The sequence below is a fragment of the Nomascus leucogenys genome, chromosome 9, assembly GCF_006542625.1.
Source record: "Nomascus leucogenys isolate Asia chromosome 9, Asia_NLE_v1, whole genome shotgun sequence".
Classification (NCBI taxonomy): Eukaryota; Metazoa; Chordata; class Mammalia; order Primates; family Hylobatidae; genus Nomascus; species Nomascus leucogenys.
The window spans coordinates 43,352,401-43,379,593 of NC_044389.1; positions in this window are offsets into that span (position 1 = coordinate 43,352,401).

Sequence of the window (27,193 nt, forward strand, 5' to 3'; positions counted from 1 at the left end):
TAATATACATTTTCTCACTTGTAAAAAGATTATTGCTCAGTGAAACCCCGTCTCTACTAAAAATACAAAAAATTAGCCGGGCGTGGTGGCGGGCGCCTGTAGTCCCAGCTACTCGGAGAGGCTGAGGCAGGAGAATGACAGGAACCCGGGAGGCGGAGCTTGCAGTGAGCCGAGATCGCACCACTGCACTCCAGCCTGGGCAACAGAGCGAGACTCCATCTCAAAAAAAAAAAAAAAAGATTATTGCTTTTACTTTATTAGGGGACACAAAAAAGAATCAGAAAAATATTTTTTGATAACTGACTTTTGACTTCCATCATACCATATCCTTACAAAAACTTATTATCACCAAAGTGCAGGATTGCTGTTTCTGTTTGTACTGATGAAGTAATGGAGGATCAACTATAACTTATTTTGTATAATAACAGATCTGGAATATAAGCCCAAATTAATGTTTTTTTTTTTCTACATTACAGTGCCTTTCACTGATAACAGGGGGAAAATTTCTCATTAGATATATGTTTGGAGAGAATAAAAAATTTATTTACTAATTCAGTTATTTTTTAAGACTAGTCAAATGAAGTGGTGAGAGTGAAGAAGGAACAAAGGTATCTGTAACTGGTTGTGATCAATCAGTTGTAATCACCACCACACTCGGACTAGCCAAAGGGCATGTTTAGAGAAAGACGACTTTCATCATAGAGATCCTTGACTTTTCAGAATATCTAGGTTAAGAATATTTGGTTTGCCTAACTGTAGGTTAAAGAAAAAAAAATCAAAGATTTTCCTAGCTGCAAAGTTTATATATATATATGTAGTATTTTTGATTATTCTATTTTTCATTTTTTTCTAGAACTACTCATGTTAAGGGTCAGCTTCTTCAATCACAATTTTCAAACAAATTTATTAATAAATATTTAAGCATTGTAGGAATTCCCTGTCTGAGCTATTTATAATACTTAATTTTTAGAAAAGGATAAACTCTTCCTTTCCTTATATTTATTTTCTAAACTTTAAAAAATATCCAAAAGAGACACCATGATCTAAAAGGAGGCATTGACCAAATTGCTAAAGGAAAGCAGATTTTTAGGTGTTAATGGAACAAGCTCAACTGAGAGATTTCTGTCTGAGTGACCTGGAGCTACCTTATTCTTTTGTATTAAGATCACTGGAGACTAACATATTTAAAAAGAATCAAAATGAGTTAATTACATTCTTTTCACAATTCAAAATGAATTGTGTTATGCAGGCATTTCATACTCTTACTAGTATACTCTAAGTCAGGAAAATTCATTGCTAGGAAAACACAAAAATTATATTATCCAAAGTTCTTAGTTTAAAAGATCAGACAAAAACTTTTCAATTTCCTGATAGCATGCTTATTACCTGATAAGATAAACTGATACTTTCCCACTTTTTTAAAAAAAGTTTTCCAATGCTTACTTCTGTTGTTCAGAAAGCTTAATTGTTACTGAAAATGGATAGAAAAAATAAAAACCTTCTGTCTTAAAATGATTGTAGCCCTAGCTGACTTTTCTTTCTTACTGCATCTGGAGAACAGTTCCTTGCTGGTATTCTTGGTTGTTACTGTTCATCACATTTTGGATGTTGGCAGAATAAAATTCTTCCTTTCACACATCTTACATGTCACTTATGCTTCATTTCCCTCGCATTGGTTTCAAGTCTTTCACACCGAAACAATTGGCTTATCTTTCTCTGTTTCTTCCTGCACAATCTTGTAAGATTTTCTCTCTTCTTGGCTAGCTATAATACCCTCTGTTTTTGCCAGAGTCTCCTCAGTTTCCCTGTGTGAGTGGAAACCGCTAAGGACCTAATTGACTTATTTCTGTTGTTGTTAGAGAAGCCGCTGCTGTTGCTGAAAACATGTACCTTTTGTCACTGACTCTACCATTGCCAAAATTTTAGTATAGGAACCATCTACATTTGTTCACTACTGAACATTTGTATTCCAGGCAGGAAGTAGCGGCCATTTTTGGAGGAACACCAGACTTCTCCATACTAAGAAGAAGAGGAGATTTGAAGCCAGCAGTACTGTTCCTGTTAATACAGAATAATATTTCATCCTAATTATGAAGAACATTAGTATATATTATTCATTTTTAATACATAAAATTATGGAGAGTTATAGTTGTGATTGACTGGAGAGAGAGAGGCCAATACTTCGTCTTTATAGATAAGAAAACTAAGGCAATTATTCTCTTGTTCACCTTGGTAATGAGTTATTTTCTTGACAGTATATTGCTTTTTCTTTGCCACGTGGGCCTTTAAGAATTTTAGCACAAATCTTTAGGAAAGAAGTAGAATATTTGAATATTTTGATGGTGAGAATTAAAATGAGTCTAGTTACGATCCCTAAAGATTATGGAAAATCAGTATATGATTATTTTATGACAGAACAAAAATGGGTGAGTTTAAAGGGCTGAAAAATAATTACACAGGTTTTTTTTTTTTTGCAATTTGTGAACTTACAGTGTGTGGAAACAAGCATGTTAAATAATTAGTTTATTCACTTAGATTAAAATTCCAGTTGACTTATAACTTCAAGGAATATTTTTTGAGCAACTGCTAAAAAAAAAAAAGAAAACAAACAAAAAAAACTTGTTCCAAAGGAGCCTAGAATGTGAAAGGAGTAAAACACCCACATACCCCCCACCACACATGCACATAAACATTCATGCTTTGAAAAGTAAACAAACAACAATCCTTAGCTATTATATGATTTACTGTCATTTTATAAGAGTTAAACATTCTGGATTGATACTTGCCTTTATTATTTTACATAGTGTCAAGTTGTCTAGTAGGAAGACTCCAAGAGTTTTCTGCATAGTCAGTCTAAGCCTAAAATTATCAGAAACCCTCTATGTTTGATTTATTTTTCATCTCTCTGTGTATTTTAGAATGAAATAATCTTATCTTTTTATTAAAATAGTTCAATCCTACATCATTCAGTGTGTTGCAGTCTGCATTATATTTTTAGAGCTTGACAAAAGATATAAATTGTCAATAAATATGACTTGTGACCAATATTAATATACTTAAAATTAATTTATATACAAAGTTTAAACAAATGCATGTTACTAGAAAACAAGTAGACATTAATAATTGATTGTAAAGCAGATACATAAATGAGACTCAGAGATTGGCAAATGCTTTAATAAAATAAAATGGGAGGATATAATAGAAATTGGTTGGTGTGGGTCAAGTGAGGTGGGGCATTTTAAATTTGGTGATTCATGATATATCAGAGTTGGAAATGTAATATGACACCGGAATGTTAGAAAAGACTTAGCAAAGCAAAAATCTGGGAACTAGTATCCCAAATGCAATAGGAATTTCAAAGGCTAAGATCAAACAACACTAGCTTGTTTGAAAAATCTAGTGTGGTTTAGCATTGAAAGCTGCTATGGTTTGTATGTTTATTCCCTCTCAAACTCACGTTGAAATTTATTTGCCATTATGAGAGTAGTAGGACATAAAACCTTTAAGAGGCGTTTTGGCCATGAGGGCTCTATTTTCATGGATGAATTAATGCCATTATTTTATGATTAGGTTCATTATCCAAGATAGCGGATTTTTATTGAAGGACAAGTTTGGCCTCCTTTTATCTCTGTCTTGCCCTTTCTCTGCCCTTCTGCCTTGTACCGTCTGACAAGGAACAATACAGCAAGAAGGTCCTCACAAGATTCTTGCCCCTTAATCTTGAACTTCTCTAACTCTTGAACTTCTCTGCCTCTTGAACTGTGAGAGATACATTTCTATTTCTTATAAATTACTCAGTCTCAGGTATTCTGTTATAGCAGGAAAAAACAGATTAAAACAAGAACCATAGGAAGGTGGCTTGAGGCGAGGTTGCAGATTTTGTCATAACCCACAATATGTAGGAGCTAAAAGGTCGTGGTAAACTGTTGGGCAACTAAATGCAATGAAAAACAGCAGTAGTGGTCAGCTAAAAGATTATCATTGTCTGACACATGCTTTAAAAATTCTCTGTGGCCGAATTATGGAAAACAAATCTTTACTATTTTTCTTCATATGGATGATATAAACTGACAAGTATTTTTTCTATGACTACGTTAAGTTTTTCTTTCCTCTCAATCTTTCTCTCTCATTGTACGTGTTTGTGTGTGTGTTTGTGTGTTGTTATTTTTGAGTAATCTTTGATGATGCCACTATAGTAGTTAGAAGGTTCTTATGCACCCTCAGGTGATTCTAAGCTATGACCTTAAATTTCTTCCTATGGCACAGGGTAAGCAACAGAATAATAGAACATTACAGAGAGTCCAGTTTAGTTTGACTGACTGCAAAGTTGCCAATGCAATTCGGTGAGGTACATTGGTATTTCAAATAAATATTGCAGAAAAATATTGACTTCTGTTTGAAAAAAAATGTAAACATTAGCCCTTTACTCAAAAATATTTAGAGAAGAATCATAGTCCTAAATGTGAAGTGTAAAACAATAAAACTTTTGGATTAAATTATAAGCAAATATTTATATGAACTTAATGCAAGCAAAGATTTTTTTAAACAAGATTCCAAAAGCACAAATGTAAAAAACCTTCACTGAACTTCAATAAAATTTATGACATCTATATACAAATGAATAAATTGATAAATAGATGATAAATTCAACAAGTTACCCAAATCCAGAATAAGTAAAGTTTTCCTAGGAATCAGAGAAAGATAAAACTCTTGATTTTTTTAATTAGCAAAAACTTAATATGTATTTTTACAGAGAGTCATAGTCAAATAGTGAATAAACTTAATATAATGTATTAACATAATTACTCCTCAATAAAACGTAAATTAATTCCACAATGAGATAGCGCTACTCACTTAACGGATAAAAATGAGAAGACTCATGATACCAAGTGTTGGTGAACATGTGAAACAACTGAACTCAAATATATATTACTATTTCAGTGTTAACGATATTAAGACGTTAGAACACAGTTTGGTATTATTTACTTAATTTAATTAAATGGTTACTCTATTACTAACAATTTTATTCTTAAGTTTATAATCAAGTAAAAATGGTGCATATGTTTCCTATAAGACATGAATACAAAATATTTATTGCTCATTTACACTTGAGACAAAAACTGGAAACAGCTCAAATTTCCATCAGTAAGACAGTGGATAAATTACTATATTTTTATAAAATGAATTCTACCTATAAATAAAATATAAGATTAACCTATTAATAGATACTGTAGCATTGATGACTCTCACAGACATTATTTGGAGCAAAAGGAGCCAGACAATAGTCAATATGATTATATGTATTTGAAATCAAAGAACAGAATACTAATTTAGGATAGTAGAATTCAGAATAGTCATTACCTTTGAGAATATACTGATTGGCAGAGGGTAAAGAGACTTCTTGATACCACGTGCTTTATGATTATTTAGTTGGAGGTCACATATTAGTACATGTATGTGTAAAAGTCCATTGAGTTTAAGCAATTGTTATTAGTACACTTTTCTGTATGTATCTGATACATTAATAAAAAGTAAACAAATTTATTTTTTTTTTACACTCTCAATTGATAACAACAGATTTCTTGATTAACACATGGAATCCAACAGAATGAGTTAATGGCTGAAAAAAAATACAGCAAATACAGCAATATCAATTCTGTTTGAAAAATAGTATATTTAAATTTATCTTCAGGTAAACAAAACAAAACAGAACAAAACAACAACAACACAACCGCCATGAGAGAGAGAGAGAGAGAAAAAAAAAGAAAAAGAAACACTGCAAATTTTCTGAGAAAGAACCAGGGTGATAACACTACTAATTAACCTGTTTTTGGCTTGACAAGTGAAAATGAATTTCAATATCCAGGAGTATCAACCACTGGCTTATTAAGTAGTATGTAGTTGGAAAATAGCCAAGATTAGCAAGTGAGATGACAGAAAAGCTTTATTAAATAAGAAATCCAGGAAAGATAAAGTGAGAAGAATACAGTACAGAAATGTACAAGATTACTCAATATCACATGTACAAGGAGAAAGCATTGAATTTTTTTATTTGATCCTCTTCTAGATATTTTCCTTTCGTATACTATGTACTAAATTAGTAGTCTTCCAATCTTTAAAAGCAGATGCTACAATTAAGGCTATATTTCATGCTTTTTTCCCCTTGTATCTATGAAAGTTCACACTATTTCCTTCAGAAATCTTGGATATATACCATATTGTCCTGGTGATTTATTGGACTTGAATTTCTCTACTTGCTCTATAACTTTCTCATTTAAGACGTCAATCTTTGTCAAGGGCACCATCTGATGCTCTGTGAAAACTGCCTTAGGAATAGAAATTTTTCCAAGTTTCTCTCAAGTACTCTAATACAAAAATCACTCTATTTTTTTCTCCTTTCTATCAACAACTTATAAAATTCTCTAGAAGGACTTAGTGCCCTCATTATAGTTCCTTTCTGTTCCTTAATGTACATACATCACAAATTTTTGAATTTCTGTGTTTTTTTAATTGAAATACGTCAGATTTGGTGAACCTTGTGTTCAACTTTTACTATTGTTTGATTTAAATAATATCTATACAATGCTGCATCTGTCCTCCAGGAATTTTAAATCAAATAATAAATGAATTAGGTAACAATAATTTGAATAACAATTAACATCCTCTAATTTGAATAGTTTTTATCTTAAAAATATTTTATAGGGTTCTAAGTGTTTTTAAGTTGTATCTTGAAAGCTAGGACAAATCACTGGTTACAATATATAAACCAATTGAATACAAGTAGAACTCATTTTATCTTAGTGAGATTATCCTCATATTTTATTTTAATAACTATTTTGTATATAATATGTTCTGAATTGTGCACACAAATATCTTTAAAGAGGTTTATTTTTATATAGAAGAAAAATATCTTCTACGCATTCATCCGTCATGTACACATTTATACTTTTATTTATAGTTATTGAGCATCAGCAAAGATTAGATGTATTACCTTCTTTCACATAACTTATCTATATCCCTATACTTTTTAAAGTTAAAATATTATGCACATATTTATTTTGTGTTTTGTCTTCCATGTAAGTATGTGAATGTTTATGAAGAAGGGTAGGCATTGTGAATTTTAATTCTGATTCGATTCCCATTCCACCTTGATGGCTTACTAAATTACTCTCTGTCAGCTTTTTTCTCTTTCCGATTATTTAAAAAAAAAAAATGGCTACAAACGAATTTAGTTGAGGCCTGCCTATACTGTTTGGAATGAACTTTTCTTGGAAATGATACTGTGTTAGATAAACATTTTTAGGAACATATGGATGAAATTCAAGTGTGGCTTTTACTTTCCTTGAAGCTAAAGAAAACAAACCATAAAGTTATCCTAAACTCCAGAATTATTCAGCGTCCCCCTATCCTTTCTATTAATTGCCAGCTTTAAAAAGCAGTATTACCAGTTTTTTGCTAAAGATTGTTCTACATCACCATGAACCCTTCTAAATTTTAAGGGGAAACTCCTTTGGAATGTGCAGGGTTCCAGAAGACCTGCATGAAGAGGAAGGGCATACACCTTTTCCTGAGAAGCGTAGTCCTTAATCTCTGCAGAAGTGAGCTTAGTTAAGAGATCTGCTTTCTGATGGCCACTATTAGCCAGTCTCAGAAAGACAAAAGCTTCATGATTCCACTTACATAAGGTATTTAATATAGTCAAAGTCCTGGAAACAGAGCAAAGAATGGAGGTTGTCAAGGACTATGGGGAAGGAAAAATGAGAGTTGTCGTTCAGTGAGTATTAAGTTTCTGTTATAAAAGATAAATAAGTTCTGGGGATCTGTTGTACAACATTGCACCTATAGTTAACAATGTTGCATCATACACTTGAACATTTTTAAGAGGGTACACATCATATTAAGTGTTTTTATCACAATGGAACAAAAGTTTAAATTGTAAGAAAAAGAAGATAATGGGTTTGACTGACAAAAAACTGACATATTTGTGAAAGGCAGCACAATGATATTGAGCGAGATACATGGATTTATTTTAAAACTCAAAAATTTTGGGGTGAAGGAAATGATCTATTGTTCTTCTATTATAGTTCTACTCTATAATAATATGGTGACATCCAAATTCTTCGGTGTAACATTCAAGTACCCAGACTTTGTAGTGAGACTGACTTGCTTTAAATTCTGGCTCATTTCTACGCTAGTTGCAGCATCTTAATTAAGCTATTAAATAACTAACTATGTCCTCTGTGCCTCAGTTTTCTCATCAGCATATAGGAATAATAAAATATAATAGGATTGTGATGATGATTAAATAGATTAGTATATGTGAAGGGTTTGGAACATTTCAGCATGATGTACTAGCCAATCACTGTTAAATACATTTATTTTTAGTGATTATCAAGCCCTGGATGACTTCATTCTTGTATGTCATGCTAAGTGTAGCCCGTATGCTGCCCCTTCTTTCCTGTTCCCCGGTTTTTGATTCTGAAAATATGCCGAGTTCTTGCGCATGTAAGTATATTAAGGTCCCTCAGGGACTGAATGCCATACAACCCTACCCCAACCTTGCCAGCCCACTCTTCACGTTCTTAGGTGTGTCCCTTTCTTTCATTCTCCTTTCCTGTTTCTCTTCGCTTACAATTGACATAATTTGACAATTTAATATGTTCCAGGAACTCCATACAGAATAAAAGATAAAATCATGACCAAAATGATACATACACTGTGCTCTCTTATTGCATTTTAATGAGCATGATGGACAATGATCAATCAATTATACAAATAAATGTGAAGCTGAAACTATGGTAAGTTCTTTAAAGGATGGATAACTAAAATTAACCTGGTAAGAATTACTATTAAAGATTTTCATGAGAAGATGATAGAATGGAGAACTATTGGTTTGATATGCTGTAACCATAGCAAAAAGGGAGGGACAGGGAAAGAAAAAAGAAATTTACAGTCAGGCAGAAAAAAAATTGTTCCGTTGTAGAAGAAGCTGTGCTGAACAGATGAGAAATAAAATAAAGCAGGTGACACTGGAGAAAAGAAAGGAGGGTGGGAGGCTGGGCATGGTGGCTCATGTCTGTAATCCCAGCACTTTAGGAGGCTGAGGCGGGCGGATCACCTGAGGTCAGGAGTTTGAGACCAGCCTGGCCAATATGGTGAAACCCCATCTCTACTAAAAATACAAAAATTAACTTGGCATGGTGGTGGGTACTTGCAACCTCAGCTACTTGAGAGGCTGAGGCACGAGAATCCCTTGATCCTGGGAGGTGGAGATTGCAGTGAGACCAGATCGTGCCACTGCATTCTGGCCTGGGCAATAGAGAGAAACTCAGTCTCAAATAATAATATTTAAAAAAATAGGAAAGAAAGAAAGGAGGGTGGGAGTGGGGGTGTGTTAGACATGAAACTGAAAGAAAATCATGGAGGGTTTTGCAGAGTACCATAAAGAGATTCCTTTTTCATTATATGAACAAAAATGAGAAGCCACTGAGAATTTTAAGGTAGGAAGCTGACACAATTAGATTTACCTATGAAAATACTGCTTTATCTACTGTGAGAGTGTAGTATTAATTAGAATAAGACCAAAGTGGATCCACAGAAAACTTTTTTTTAAGTGGAGATATATTTTTAAATTGGTGGTATAGGTAGTAGTATGGATGAAAATTTAGGAAAATGTATATTTCAAGATAATAGAAAGTCAGATCATTAGGATTTAGTGGCAGACTGGGCACATTAATTGAAAGAGGATGATGTGACAATGATGGCTCGAGAGTTTCTAGCTACCTAACCATGTGAATGACAGAGCCATTTCTTGGGATGGGTAAAATAGTAGGAGGGACACATTTGGGTATGTGGTAAGACAGAGATATAAATTCAGTCTCAGATGATTTGTCTTTTTGACATTTAAAGAGCTATAGCTATAGGCCAGGGGACATGTGACTTATATGTCTTCAATGAATGGAGGCCTACCTTGCTTCCCTGCTAAATTATATCCTGTCCTATTAATTCTATATTAATTCCTCTTTTCTTTATTTGTTTTCTTATCACAGATTAGTTACCCTGACTTACTTGTCTATAGAATGATTTTTCTATCATTCTCTTTCTTCTCAACTAGAATGGATTTATCAAAAGCATTAAATTACTTCCAACTCTTTTCTTCCCTTTCTCATTCTTTCAGACGAATATTCATTGAGTAGCTAATATGTTTCAAGAATGTTGCCAAGTGCTTGGAATATAGCAAGTGTACTAGATGAATTCTGGCAGCAATCGAGCTGCTGGGAGCCAGTGCCATGACTAGAAACCAGGTATGTTTACAATTAGTTGGTACTTTTCCAAACACCATACAGCTCCTCACATTGACACAGATTTGCCTTCTAATCCAACAAGAAATCTAGTAAAATAAATAATCTTGGCAGAAGTAATGGTGGAAATAATAAAAGTAACCAGTGTAGGCAGTGAGATTTGAGTCTACTTCAAAGTTTACACAATGGATAAAGGGAAAATAGAAAATTTATTTTTCACCCTTTCTGGGGAAAGAGTGTATATCTTTGGAATTGTGCATTCTCTAATGTAGAAGAAATCAAGTAAATTAATTTCATGGTCCAATGTTGTAATTAAATTTGAAAGACTTTTAATCTATATCAAATTTTGATAAAAATTCAATTGCTTTTTTTATATTTTGTGAACTCCAGGAATACATATTTATTGTTTTTTAGATGCTAATGACTCAAGAATAAGTGATGATAAGTGGGATATTTTCTCATTATATTGAAAGAAAATGAATCAAGAATGACACACAATATTATTTCCCTTTCTTTCTTTCTTTCTTTCTTTCTTTCTTTCTTTCTTTCTTTCTTTCCTTCCTTCCTTCCTTCCTTCTTTCTTTCTCTTTCTTTCTTTCTTTCTTTCTTTCTTTCTTTCTTTCTTTCTTTCTTTCTTTCCTTCCTTCCTTCCTTCCTTCTTTCTTTCTTTTTCTTTCTTTCTTTCTTTCTTTCTTTCTTTCTTTCTTTCTTTCTTTCTTTCTTTTCTTCTTTCTTTCTTTCTTTCTTTCTTTCTTTCTTTCTTTCTTTCTTTCTTTCTTCTTTCTTGCTTTCTTCTTTCTCTCTTTCTTTCTTTCCTTTCTTTTCTTTCTTTCTTTCATACAGAGTCTTGCTCTGTCACCCAGACTGGAGTGCAATGACATGATCTTGGCTCACTGCAACCGCTGCCTACCAGGTTCAAGTCGTTCTCCTGCCTCAGCCTCCCAAGTATCTGGGACCACAGGCGCATGCCTCCACGCCTGGCTAATTTTTGTATTTTTAGTAGAGACAGGGTTTTCCCATGTTGGCCAGGCTGGTCTCGAACTGCTGATCTCAGGTGATCCATCCGCCTAGGCCTCCCAAAGTGCTGGGATTATAAGCATGAGCCACCTCGTCTGGCCACACATAATATATTATTATAAGTGCATGTTAATTCCGTTCTTTTATTTATTTTACTTGAAATTGAATCATAAGCTAAGTCTGGTTTAATACATGTTTGTCAATATATGTAACTTATTTTGTTGATTTTGTTTGTTTTTGCATTGGTTTTTCTCATGTGCCAACACACTCTCTGAAGTAGAGAAGTTTCTATAAGATGCATCTTATTTTTAGTCTTTTTTGAAATTTATAAGGTGACTTAGAATCACAAGAACACCTAGAATATTCAGAATGCTTTGTTTACTCACTGGAATGGAACAGAAATCAAAACATGGTATATCTGCCCTCTCTACCTTTCTCTCCACCCACTGCCAGCTCCATAGCTCCAGCTACTCAACATCAGATTGTGATCTTGAAAACTCCACCTGTCAATTTCTCCTATTCATATTAACTTCATAATTACTGTTGAACCCTTAATTTTTATTTTGCTGTGCTCATGAACTAGAATATATAGACCACTTTTTAAAATTTGTTGTAGCTATGTCAAATAGTAATGAGTATGCATCTAATGGATCCATTGCACTATGAAAGGGCTGAGTGTTCAGCTGAAGAGAGGGGGAGAGAGAGTTTCTTCCTTATTTTTAGTCAGTGGAGTAGGCAGCAGCTGATCTAATGTGGAAGAGAGCTTCGCATGGAGGCAAACTGGTTTATTCATCAAACTCAAGTTTCTGATGAGAGCAATAAATAAATCTATTCACCCCTCATCTTAAGAGGATACCTGTGGTGCTCTGGGAAATGACTTTAATAATTGTATCCAGACTTTCTTGCTTCACCTAGCACATTGAATATTAGTCCCTGTGGAACTTCTGCAATTACTAACTGTCGTGTGAAAATTTCTACCATTTTTCATAGAAAGAAAAGAAAAAATATATATAGCAGACTTACTTAAACTGACAATTGACAGGCAGGTGAAAGTGGAAAGAGCAGGATTTGGATTTATATTATGGAATCATTTCGGGAGGGGATTAGGATCAGGGAGATGAATATGCTTTATAAATATTGCCCTATTTTCTCTTTTTTAAAACCATATTTATCACGTAGGAATAGGAACAATCATCCAGTACTATTTGTTTGTTGTGGGTGTTTACCATGCAACTGAGGATAAAAGAGACAATTGCAAAAATAAAACTTTTAAACTAGTATCATTCTGTTTTCCAGAGGGGTAAAGCTCTGTAAAGACTTTTTTTTGGGGGGGGGAGGAAAAGATTTTCCTTTCAGGGACTGTAGTGAGATACAGTGTAATTACATTGGGAGGCCAAAATTACATTGTTTAACTTGGCAATTTAGAACTTTGATAAAGTAAACTAAATCTGGTCTCTTGTCAAATATGTGAAAGAAATAGCATTTTCTGGTGACAACTCCAGTTTTAATTGACAGATAAGTACAATTTGAACCTAGGAGTTTAGGGGCACCTTGTCAGGTATTCCCAGAAAGATGATCTGTTTTCATAGTTGCTAAATGCGTGGAATCCTTTTGATGTCTATTTTTTCTGTCAACTTCTCCATCCTTCATTTCTTAAAAAATGTGCTAAAGAAACTTGGATTATGTTGTTAAAATATTTCTTAATTACTATGAAAACTCTTATGAAAAAGAAATGTTGGCTAACGGATACCATCTTTATAGTGTTATGTGTAGTACTAAATCCAGTACTGGTTGACCTTGTTTAGGTTTAAATTTACCCATAACAGAGGATCCAAATTACTTGTTGTACCAAATAAGCTGCTTTCTTACTCTATGGAATTTGATGAGTCACTTGATCTCTCTAGTTCAATTTTTTTTTTAACTTGCAAAATATAAGACAGCATGATATATAGCAGCCAAGGCATAGAGCTTGGAACTAGGTTGTTTTAATCCAAATTGGCCCCACTCTTCACTCATTGTTTAGCCATAGAAAAATTACTTAATACTCTCTCACTTTGCACACCATACCTGTAAAATGAGAATGTAATTACAATTCTATGAAGAAGATGAACTTTGTCTCTTTTAGAGTCAGAAATATCAAAGATCTACTAGGTTTGATATATCCTGATATGTCTTATTTTTCAAATTTACAAAATCAAAACTATTTCGATGCCTCTTTTTAAAAGAATGACACTTTTTAAAGGAGGCAATGATGCTTCCTTTAATATTTTTTGGAAGCTCTACATAAAAAAATGAGTTTATCAGCTGGGCGCAGTGGCTCACTCCTGTAATCCCAGCACTTTGGGAGGCCGAGGCGGGCGGATCACGAGGTCAGGAGACGGAGACCATCCTGGCTAACACGGAGAAACCCCGTCTCAACTGAAAATACACAAAGTTAGCCGGGCGTGGTGGTGGGGGCCTGTAGTCCCAGCTACTCGGGAGGCTGAGGCAGGAGAATCACTTGAACCCAGGAGGCGGGGCTTGCAGTAAGCCAAGATCCTGCCACTGCACTCCAGCCTGGGTGACAGAGAGAGGCTCCGTCTCATAAATAAATAAATAAATAAATAAATAAATAAATAAATAAAATAGAGTTCATCTTACACAACATTATGGACAAGCAACCTTAGATGTGGAAAACAAAAATTGTGTTTAATTATCTCCAGAATTAAATGTAACTTTAAAATATGATGCCAATTAAAGAGTTACTCTAGGTTTAAGTTGAAAATAAAATCTAACTGCTTGTAAGTTTTCATAATTAAAATATAATTAAAAGAAATAATTTAACATACTAGTGTTTATCATGAGCTAATTATTGTGATTGTTTAATCCACTAGATATTTTTCACTTTTGCTGATGGCCTTAAGCAAAAACTTGATAATATATGTGATCTATTTTTTTCAAAATGTTACTTTTTAAAAATTAATCTACTGTTTATTTGGATGTGTGTCTGTGTGTGTGTGTGTGTGTGTCTGTCTGTCTCTCTAGCTAGATTTGCTTCCCTTTGGTTTGGGTATTTTTAAAATTTAACACCAAATTGCAAGCTATTTCTTGGTAATTAATGTTTAAAAATCAGTCAATCCTGGCTAACCCAGTGAAACCCTGTCTCTACTAAAAATATAAAGAAAAAATTTAGCCGGGCCTGGTGGCACGTGCCGGCAGTCCCAGCTACTCGAGAAGCTGAGGCAGGAGAATTGCTTGAACCTGGGAGATGGAGGTTGCAGTGAGCCGAGATCGCGCCACTGCACTCCAACCTAGGCGACAGAGCAAGACTCCATCTCAAATAAATAAATAAATAATAAAATAAAAATAAAAGTAAAAATCTGCCAAATTTTTGGGGTGGTTACAGCAGATAAATGGCAACATATGATTTCCAACAAGACATTTGTTTAGGTTTTTTTTTTTTCCATTGGATTGGAAACAACAATACAAAGGGAAAAATGCAACAAATTATTTCTTATTAGCAGTACCACTAAGTGACCATAATTGGAAGAAGTCACCTGACAAGAAAAAGCCCATTACCAATCTCTACTGCTGAAATTTCCTTAGTATTGCCTTCTGAGAGGCAGGTGAACTTACTGAAAAACACATAATATTCTTTGACCATCCAACAAAAAATGTCACCAGATTGAATTATAAGAAGTAAATCACACTTCAAATATCAGGGAACACATTATGATCTCTTATTCTCATCTTGTATTTAATTGGCTGAAAACGGTGTGAAAGTGAATTGCTCTTCATTACCGTCCAGTCTGCTGGCATCTGGGCTGCTACTAATTGTAGACAATCAAAGTGACACCGAAAGGCAAATTCTGTCTCCACAGTCATTTGGTCTCTGCTATAACTTTTAACTTTGAATGGTAATTTTAGTAAAAAATGGTCTTAAACTTTAAAGGCTGGATAGGCTACTGCTTGCAAACTTTACTTCGTATAAATTTTAAAGTGTTAAGTTTGCATAAATTTTGAAGTGTTATAATAATACATGCATTATACTATTAATTGTTTAAACACTGATTTTAATTTAAAGACATGCTTTTAAGTCAATTAAAGCAATAATATTTCGAACCATTTTGTAGCAAGCAATGATGAAAAAAAGTTATTTTTTAAATTCAGCAGACTATCCCTTAGGACCACATTAAGCATAAGAGGCTTTATATGCTTGCCAAGCAATTTTCAAGTTAATGTGAATATTAGTATTCTAATATTGAAGAGCTTATATTTCTTGATTTTTTCTCATGTTTTCTCACATAATTACTACTACGTTAACTACTCACTTTTTATAGATGTATATATTATGAGCAGAAGGAAAAATTCAGATTAAATCAAGAGATAAGGCTAATAAAGTGATTTTGTTCTTATGTGTAATTATGGCAGTATTAAAACCTCTACGTTTTATACTTTTTAAATCTCTCAGTTTGAAAAACAGTGGTTGTGATAGCAATAAATACATGAATTTTTTAAGAATCCACGACGGAAATATGTATTTAAATTTTTGTGGCTAAATATTGAAGTTGAAATAACATAAAATAAGAGAAACTAAAGTATTTTGAAAAACTGAAATATGTGAATGAAGTCTTCAATTTTGTCTTATATGCACTGTTAGATGTTTACTTTTAATTAGGCTTTTTATCCTAATTTATTTAAATGTATTGTTAAATGGAATTTTTTTTATGTTAAATGTGGTCACAAAATAACCATTATATAAAAAGGAAAAAAGCAGGCCACAAGTGCTATTTTTAAAATACCTTTCAAATTTCAGTATAGTTCCTGTCATATAAGATACTCAACATATATTAACTATAGAATTATAATTATTTTCAGATTAAAAATAAACACATCATTATGACAATATCTAGTAAAAGCTCTTCAATTAATATTTTACAATTAAAAACTAATAGGGGAACAATGAAGGAGTGGCGAGGAGCTCATATTTTGCTTAATTTCTTAGATTGGTTTTTCCACTTAGTAATTTTACAAATTTAATTATCTAGTTGTGGCTTTCATCATAATAGCCACTTAGAATTTTGTAAAGATCATTTGAAAACATTATTTAAAATATTTATAATGCATGGAATATAGGACATATTCAATATATACTAGTTCCCATTACAATATAATTCTCAAATTATTTAGTCTTTTCATTCATAAAAATAATATATCTTCGTTTTGAACGTTGTGTTTTTTCTATCACTCAGAATTATTATTATTTGTTTCTTTAGAACCCATATATTAATTTTTAACTTTATTTCTGGTTGGTTTGTATTGTGCTTGCTATTTTGAATATATGTTTTTATTGTGAGTTCAGGTTGAGTAATGTTAATACAAAAATTATGTGAATTTTCATGTACTTATATTGTAACCATCTACTTTTCTAAGCTTGCTAGTTAAGTTTCTTCAAGTTCTTTCCATTACTGATTCATTCCTATTTTAATTTTATGTTGTATGTCAGTGCCAAGACTTTTAAGGATAATATTGAATAAAATGTATACAGTGAAGTATCTTTATTCTCGTTAATGTAAGAATAATGACTCCACTATTTCAAAATAAATTAGGTATTTGCTGTTAATTTGAAATGCATTTATCTACATGCTATACCAAAATTTCTACTTCTCATAGGTAGTTTTTTAAAAAGCAGAACTATACTTTTAAAACATGGGGTTTTAACACTTATGATAGAAAAGAATTTGCGCCGTCTCCTATTCTGTATTTATATGCTTCATAACAGAATAGAAAAAACATGGTCAATGCTATTGACCATCTTTATAAGTATTAATTAGTGCATATTTTATTTAGATCTAGAAATTTTATTGATTATCGAATCAATAGTTCAAAACCATTAACTAGCATGACTTTTTGCTACACTGGTATCTACATCTTTAATCATAAACTTTGGTGCTATTATGAAATTATAAAACTGAAAACAGGTTTCTTTATAAAACTGGAAAATCCTTAATTACTAAATATTGCATACCTGAATCTATAGCCACGATGGCTAGATTGTGTCAGAACTATTGTGTTGTACAAAATAAAATAAAATTTGTTTGATGAGCTTTATTATAGACCAGTGGTTTTCAACGGTGGGACATTTTGCCCCAGGTGACACTTGATAATGTCTGGAGGCAGTTTTGTTTGTCCTCATGGGTGTGGAAGAGTTTGCCACTGATAAGTAGTGAGTTATGGAGGCAGAGAGGCTGATAAACATCCACAATGCATAGGACAGCCTCTACAACAAAGAATAATCTGATCCAAATGTCAATAGTGCCACTTTTCAGAAACTTTGATATAAAGAAAAATAAGCTGTAATTTGAAGTGGCGTTTTGTCTCTTTTATTTAAAGATTACATAGAAATTTGCTGAGTAGTTCTAACCAAACAGCAAATTTCTTTCTTTCCCTTCCTTTCCTTTCCTTCCCTTCCTTTCCCTTCCCTTCCCTTCCCTTCCCCTCCCTTCCCCTTCCTTCTTTCCTTCCTTCCTTCCTTCCTTCCTTCCTTCCTTCCTTCCTTCCTTCCTTCTTCTTTCTTTCTTCTCTTTTCTTTCTTTCATATAAGAGAGAATCAAACAGAAATAGTTCCTATAACTTTCAAAATCTTGTGACTAGTTAAACTAAAGTCATCCAACTATATTCCTTAAGGACATAGGCTGGTCCACACTTGGCTTACTTGCCGTGAGCACTACATAATCCATTTGGGAAGGAAGAATCACACACATGTGGTATTGACAGTTATTAATTTTGTCTTCATCTATTTTATTCTGTTATCTTTTGTAGAAAATTTTTTCTAAAGTTTCACAAAACACATCTGTGTTTTGCTCAGATAAGATTTCACAATTGAAAAACATTCTACAGCAAACATCGTATCTTGTTGAAAAGGAAGCAAAGGGCGCACCTCAAGCATGGGAAGAAGCCTTCAAGTACGGTATGTAGGTTCACAGAGAGACCTATTTGAATTATGTTTCATAACCAGAGTGTTAGGTGCTCAAATGGTGGAACCTCAGATTCTGCATTGTGTCTCATCAGGGATGCTTCCTATGTCTATTTAAATAGACTAATTGCATGTCAGGTAAGAAATACATAGAAAAACATGTAAGTTTTAATGTGCATAAATGATAACAAGAAGTCAATTGTACAGTGATTTTAGTTTTATTCTATTAGATATTGGCTAGTAAAATTAAATTCAAGCATTACTTACAACTGCAGATATCCCCATAAGAGCTTACTGTTCTTTGACAACTGAGCTGTGTTTAATTCAAAAGGTGGGTAATACAACTGTTGATTATTTGTACCCACTTTAGAAAATGTTTAAAACAGGAAAATCTTAGCAGCTTACTAAATACAGCTGCCGTGTATCTTGGGTGCTCCTAAGAGGTACATTTTGAAATAGTTTATTGGATCTCCGGGTAACATGACATATGTATATAAAATATGTGAAGAAATATACTCTGAAAAAATTTTAAATTTATTTTCCCATATATTAATTTTTTTCCCTGAAATCTATCTTTAGAAAATTCAGCGTCTATGAACTTCAAGTTAAAAGAAACTTAATATATAATTATTTAAAACAATCACCCATATCCTTTTTTAGTTAGATCAAGAGACTAGGCTGATTGCAAAAATCATGATAAAAATGTTTCCTTAACGTGCATTCAGTGCTGCGATGTATTTATCTTTCCCTCTTACTCTCTCTCTCTCTGTGTGTGTGTGTGCGTGGGTGTGTGTGGGTGTGTGTGAGTATGTGTCTAGAGGTGAGAGAGATAAGGAAGAAGGAAGATCAGTTTAGAAACTTTGCCCTAAGTAAGCATCAATCCCAGATTTATACCAGCAAGCAAACTGACAATCAGAGTGTTTAAAGAGCTACAGACATAGTGCAGACATTTCTATTTGCCATCTTTCATATTCTCAGCTTCTCATCGTACTGAGATCCTTGGCCATTTTTTTACTCCAGTAATCACTGCAGCAATCAACCCTACGGAGATGTTCATTGATTTCATGTTAGCACAAGCCAGTATGACTTGTCTCATGCCCATGGCTTTTCCCTCTCATCTTCTGCCCTCTGTTATCCTCTTACCATGGGGATTTCCGCTGTCAAGGCACGTGATACTGCAGGCCAGACTGGCATGTATGATTGCATGTCCTGGACATGCCAGAAAGTTAACATCCCTCAAGGTAAATCTCTGACTATGAGGAAAGGGATCATACAGATAAATACTTATTTCTTCTTCACCCAAACTTTTGTGAGATGCAGAGAATTATATAACCCCCCAAGATATGATTCTGTAAGACTGAGAAATTAACTGAAAACTCTGTTAAATTATTTGTTTTCGGTTTGCCCTTCTTTCCCGACTCATTTATTTTTCCCCCCACTCTGGCTTACCTGTAGTTGTCCTCCCTAATACAAGGAAAATCCAGTAACTTTGGTACTGGGCTTTCTTCTTTCCAGAGAACCCAAGTTTAAACAGTGCAAGTAAAGAGAATCTGTGTGAGTACAGTCATGCATGGCTTAACTCCAGGTTACCTTTTGAGAAATGCATCCTGTGACTTTGCTGTTGTTCAAATATCATAGGATGTTCTTGCACAAATCTAGATGGTATAGCCTACTACACATCTAGGTGATATGGTACATCCTATTGCTAGTAAACCACAAACCGGTATACTGGGTAACTGCATGGAATGTTGTAGGTAAATGTAATACTGCTAAGTATTTGTGTATCTAATGACTTCTACATATAAAAAGATACAGTATTATAATCTTATGGTATACATAAGTAAAATTATGTATATATGTAAAATTATGTATACATAAGTATAATAGAGTAAAAATACAGTATTATAATCTGTTTCATCCGTGGTCCATTATTGACTGAAATATTGCTATGCAGTACATGAGTGTAACTGAGCTTCTCTTCCCACCCTGCAAGAGGAGGTAAAATAAAGGAAAATACTAAGGAAAGAAAGTGCCACGAAGAATAAAGAGAGGATGGTGGAGCTTGAAAAAGCTAAAGGAATGGGATGGGTTGAAACAGATTTCTTTTTTTCTATTCAGAAAAGTAGAAGTATTTATATTCTGGTTATTTTTATTTTTATTATGTTTCCCAGAAAAGAAAACATTAGTAACCAGCAGGAATACAAGCGTATGAATCAAACAGAAGAATTTTGAGAGAGAGAAAGGGGCTCATTTTCATAAAAGTCTCTTAATTACCTCTGTGTTCCGAACCCTAAAAGCATTCTGTTTGTACTACACTCACTCCCTCAGTAGCACTAGACTAATAGGCCATTCTGCCATTCCTAAAGCAATTTTTATATAGAGGCTCTTTTCTCATACATTCATAGTTTTCCTTTTATAGTACTGTCTGTAGTCCTAGTTTGCTGGTAGACATTTAAAAGTTAGAGTGTGCCAAATTTTGGTCATTGGATTTTATTCTCTTTGTTCATTTCAAAATATGTTGAATAATACAGCATTCTCTATAAGAAGTATATAATATTTATGTATATATATACACGTATAATTTAAAGAATATTTTTAAATGAAAAACATATTCCCACCAGCCAGCTTAAGAAATGAAAAGTTACCAGTGCCTCACAAGTCAGCTGTGTGCTGTTTGTTCTTAGTCTACTTCCCCCATGCAGGTGGAAGCATTATCTGAAATTTTTGTATTAATTATTTTTGTATTAAGTATTCCCTCATTTTTAACATGTGTCTGTATTCTTTATTGTCATATTATTTAATTTTGCCTTAGGTTACTTTATATAACTGAAATTAGACATTAAGTATTCTTTTGTAATTTGTTTTTTTCATTCAGGAGTGTATCTTTGAAATCAATCTTTCTGAAGAACTGTAAGTCATTTTTTTCAACTATGAAAAAATTATGTAGGTAATATGCTGTTGTATACATAAAACTTTATTTATTTATTTTACTATTAGTAAACATTTGCCAGTTAAAATTCATTGTCATGTCAACAATACTGCTTTAAACATTCATATACTTGTCCCTCAAGCACATGGTGAGAACATTTCTGTGGGTAAATTCCTAAGAGTAGAATGGCTGAAAATTAGAACATGTGGGTTGTACTAGACAATGTGAAACTCTTCTTTAAAGTAGTTGACTCTTTGTTTATATTCCAACTAGCAGGAAAAAGAGGGTTTATTATTCCCATCCTTACCAATATCTGCTGCATGTGTGCATTCTATTCCTTCCTTCCTTCAATAGGTGGATTTGAATGTTTTCATATGTTTATCTTGCATGTTTTCACCCCTGTGAAATGCTTATTCGTATTTTTGTTCTTTTTTTCAGTGTTTTCTTTTTGTAGTGGCTTGTAGAAAGTCTTTATTTATATATTGTGATTAATATTTTTTCAATGTTTTCAGTTTGTAGTGGCTTGTAGCAATGATTTAGTTATATATTATGATTATTAATATTTTAGTAGTCACATGTGTTGCAATATATTGTGCTGGTGTGTAACATGTCACTTATTCTATTCAGGAATTCCTTTATTAAAGTTTATTCTTTTTCTTATGTAAAATTAATTAAATTGTTTCATTATAGTTTGCTTTTGTTCCTGTTAAATTTTTTATTTTTATTAACATTTTTTAATAGTCTAAAGTCCTTTTCTTTTCTAATGTGATAAGATACATTTTTCATGGTTTTCTAAAATGTTATAGTTAATTGTATGAGTATGGTTTGCACTATGCATCAAATTGCATTCTTTTAATTAGGCGTATTATTTTCTTAGGAAAACAGTTTATTTTTTCTCTACTAATCTGCTATTGCATGTAATGATATTTGAAGTTTATATATATATTAAATATGCATGAATACATATAAAAAAGGGTTCTGGGCTTGTTCCCGAACCCCACAATGTCTTAAACTTTGTAAACATAAACAGAAATGCTTTAAACTTCATAAGAAATGATCTGAAATTGCATGATTTAAAACCTCATAGTGTATGTATCCTCTTCTCTTATCTTTTTATTTATGAGTATGTTATTTCCAGCTCTTCATTATACATTTCCGAAAACATTTGTGAATTTCCATGAGGAACTCTGTTGGAATTTGGAGTCAGTTTGCATTGATCTGATATATTATTATAAAAAGAATTTATATTTGTCTTTATATTTATTATTTCCTTCCATTTATCTTGAAATTCATTAATGCTTTCCAATACATTTTAGTACATTTATCCACAAAAACTGTTCCTTTTTTGTCAAGTGTGTTTTTATGAATGCTTGTATTGCTTTTATTTGTACATTCATTTAATCATAACTTTGTACTGATTGTTGCTGATATGTAGATGTATAGTTTGTATCTGATAATCTTGCTACTTTTGCTTACTAATGCTAATAACTAATTAGTGGTTTATTTGGGATTTCCTATAGGGGTAGTTATAAAAACATCCTTGATATTTAATCATTTTTGTTTACAAATGTCAGATTCATATGGTTCAACCTAATATATAGAAAATAATATTATTTGACTTTGTGACAATAACCAATATGTTTGTAAATCTCTCTTCTCCATATTATATATATTTTTCACCATCCACACAGAACAAAATATAAGCACTTCTCTTCCAACTTTAATAATTCCCTCTTCTGATGTGTATAATGTGATGATTAATCTATCTATTTAGTTTTGGATTTCAATATTACATTTCACATTTCTTATTTTTATGATATTTAAATTTTCTTGTTTTTTAAGAAGTTATTTTATATCTTATTTTCAAGCCTTCTTATTATAATGCAAAACATAGAATGTCATTTTTTATTATCTGTAAAAGAAAAGGTCAAAATTTGAAGCCTTCATTTGCATGATTCTGCTGGCTTTCATTTGTAGTATTTTTGTTTCTATGTATTTATTGTTATTATTTACATTGAGTCCATAGTATCTGGAGTTTTATTAATATGTAAAGATTAAAGTTGGATTTTGTGTTTTCCCCTGCCTGTTATCTGAGACTGCTTCCAATGCGAGACTATGTGATGTAATTATTTGCACAAGAATTTTTAGACCACACAGATAGCATGATTTAAACCGCCAACTTAAGTAATAATAGACTTCAAATTATTAACTTTTTAAAAAGATGCTTTTATACTAATGTCAAGATATAAAGGAGCAAGTTTTCCATTTTTGCAGCAGCAGCAGCAGCAGGCTTATATCTAGAAGACGGTGTTGTTCATTTAATGATATCTTGTATTGTAAGAAAGATCTAATTGATAGTTTAAATGTGAGATAGAACTTAATTTTATCACTTTGTTCCAGAACCTAATGCAACTCTAAATAAAATAGCACATAGAGTTAGCAGAATTTGGCAGACACTAAGGGGAAAATGTGATTTTTAAGGTTTGCTTTCTGCAGATGTTTCAACTTTCATTTGTTTTGGCCTCTGAGACTACTTTCTATCCAACATTATAATTTTTAATACATAATTATTACTTTTCCTATAAGATGTATCCTATAAGTTACATCTTATATCATGTGCTAGTAAAAGAAATCTCTTCCCTTTGGTTGCTAGTTAGGTTTACACAACCCTGTGGAATTTTAATGTCCTTCAAACTTCTTAATCTTAGCTCTAGCCTTACCTTAAGGGAATTTAGTGAACTTGATATCTAATAATCACTTAAATACGAGTACAGCTATATTCTGCTTCTGTTGGAATGGTCATGAACACAATATCTGACTCATGGTATAAGATGCATTAGAAAATAGTAAGTCAATAATTACATTTAGCATATGTCGTGTTAAAAATAAATATTAGATATCAAAGAATAACTTAAAATTCACATTTTAATATTCAAATGTGGTAATAAATGTAGAAGTAGAAGAAATAAATTATTATCAACCAAAAAATGAAATTAAAGTCATGGGGTTAAATAAAATATTGTGAATGAAGAATGTGAATAAAGAAGAGGAAAGGGTACAAGATTGGATCCTGAAGCACTGCTGTAGTTATAAGTTAGAAAAGAGGGGGCTTCAAGAGCTCCATCTGTAGAATAGAGAGCAATAGAGTTGATTTTGACTAAAGAAGCATGAACCATTTCATAATTCAAAATCAATGACCAAAGAAACGTAATAGTACTTAACTTTTGGTGATTTTCACAACTCAGAAAGGTTAAAAACTGGGCAAAGCTGCCTTCAGATAATTCACATGGCTAAAGAAATTAATCTTACTATTTTTATATGTATGCAGTTTATAAATAAAAATGATATTAATGATATCTCACATGGCATTAAATAGGCTGTGATTATTTTGTTTGTTAGAAATCATATTAATGTAGGTAACAAAACCATTTTTTCGTGTCTTCAGATAAACTTAATTAAGAATGCTTCTCAATGGTCAGTTGATTAGAGCAAAGGACATAAAGGACCTGAGTTTCAAGTTTCATCCATAACTCAGTTAGTAGAAAGCCTGAAATTATAGACACTATTTAGCCTTTCTGTGCCTCGTTTGACCTGCTGGTCTAATGAATATAAAATGATGTTAACCCCAGGAAGGTGCTGCAAGAACTGAATAATTCACTATTACATGAAAAATAAGGGTAAAAAAAAATCTAGACAGTGATATCTAAGTACACATAACTTTTGGTTTGGATATTTTTTTAATTCAAAATTACACTGATACCTTAACAATAGACCTTATAACTTAACATACCTTGTCAACCACATAACATAGCTTATAATGAAAGTCAAATAATGTGCGTAAGGAGGTGAAGGGGGAAAGACCAGGCTGGCATTATTACTGAAAATTATTGTTTATTGCTTCATTATAAGAAATGGTTTATTTATGTGATTCGTGAGTAGTGGCTGTATTTTGTGGAAGTTGATATTGTTATTTCTAGATTCCTCCATTTGCTGTTTCTTAAGATTGACTAACAGATCTGTAGCATTTCAGCAATATTATTCTATAGAACTTACATTTTGAACAAGTCACTGCTTGTTCAATGTGCCGTATCTTTTTACTCTTTGTCTTCAAACTGTAAATCTTTTTGCTGCATTTTCTATGAATTACTAGGATTTATTCATCCAACTATACCAGAAATTTAATATTCTTAGCAATAAAAACAGAAGAATATTAAGGTTTCTAATTCTTTTTAATTCTTATCTGTATTTTTTCTAAGACAATTATGCTGGACATCAGAGTGTCACATAAGAAGGCAACTCTCTGTAAGGAATTCAAATGCTTATCCTTAGCATTGCAGAATTAGTTCAAAGTGATGAAGTCTATTTTGTGCGTCTCATTTTGTTTTGCTTTTCAGTCTTGCAGTTGGGGAGTTTTTCATCAGCCAAAGTAAAGGTAAACTCTTTTGAACAGACTAGTGAACGGTCACTGATTCAGTTATAGATGGTATAAGGTTGAACTGTGCTACTTTGACATGTCTAATTAACTAATATAGAAAACAATGAAAATTTCAACCGTATTTTAATATTAAAAAGAATAGCCTTGGCTCATTTCTCTAATTTCATATTCATATTCTGTTATTTATGCAGATGTATTTTATAATAGAAATATTATATAATCATCTGTAGTTTTTTCATTTATATTCTGAAAGGATATGATGTTCTCATGGAGGTGGTGTACTATAGTTTAATTGTTTCTTTGTTTCTGGCTATTTACACTATTTTTATGTTTTCAAGATTTTAAATGATGCTATAATAAACATCTCTTTTAATTCACATGGGTTATGTCTTTCATGAATTCCTAGATATATTACTCTTGAATAAGCAAACACAATTTTTTGTTCTTCTTTATTCATGCTAATGTTTCTATTATCTCAATCAATTGATTAATTTTATTCATCTTTTATTTTTTATATATTGATTTTTATTTATTATGTTTTACTTTGTGAGTCAGGGTCTCCCAGGCTAGAGCACAGTGGTGCCATCATGGCTGACTGTAGCCTCGACCTTCCAGGCTTAAATGATCCTCCCACCTCAGCCTCCTGAGCAGCTGGGACTACAGACAGGCACATACTCCTGAGCTTAAGCAATCCAGCTGCCTCAGCCTCCCACAATTGCTAGAATTACAGATGTGACCCACTGTGCCTGGCCTATTTTTAAATATTTTATATTTTTATTTTTTAATTTTTAGTTCCTCATAAATTCTTGGCAAGACAGGTCTTATACTCACAGTGTTCTGCTAGCAGGTACCTGGGTTCCAGGCAGCCTGTGCTCAGAACTCAAAACTCCTCCAGGCTGTAATGCTCCCTGACAGAGTCAGAAACAGCAGCTTTCAGGCCATGCCCCTCTCAGTCTGCCTATGAAGCAGTGATGTCTAGCTTCTGTGCTCATGGCTATAGCACCCTTCCTGCTTGCTCTTTGGTTCTGGCCAATGGGGTTCATCCTCACACAAGATGATATCACAGATCTCATTGTGAGCTTCTCTTAACCTGTGATCACCAACTGAGTTAGCTGGCTGACTTCTGTGGAGTCTCCTGTGAGATGGGACCAGGAATGGCTTCTCTTCATTCTTTCTGGAGTTGGTGTGCATGCAAAGCATCACCCGATGCCGCTCCTTCTCATATATTTCCCACTGCTCACTAAATCAGCTCCAGCACTGGATAGGGGTAAGGGTTTCCCCCATGGCCTGGGTTTCACAGCTCTCTTGTCGGAGGGTGTGTCGTTGTGTCAATCTCTCTCCACCTCACACTCTGGAGACTCATATTTCCTATCTGGTTCACGGTGTAGACTGCTGCCTGATGATTCTTTCAATGAGTGGTTTCTTTCCATTTTTCTGTTAAGTTACTGTACTGCTTCTTGAAAACAAGTTCACAGTGTGACCCTCAATACTTTATTTGGAGGCATGCTAACAGTGCCTCCAGTCCACCATCTTGGAAGAACATAACAACAATAACA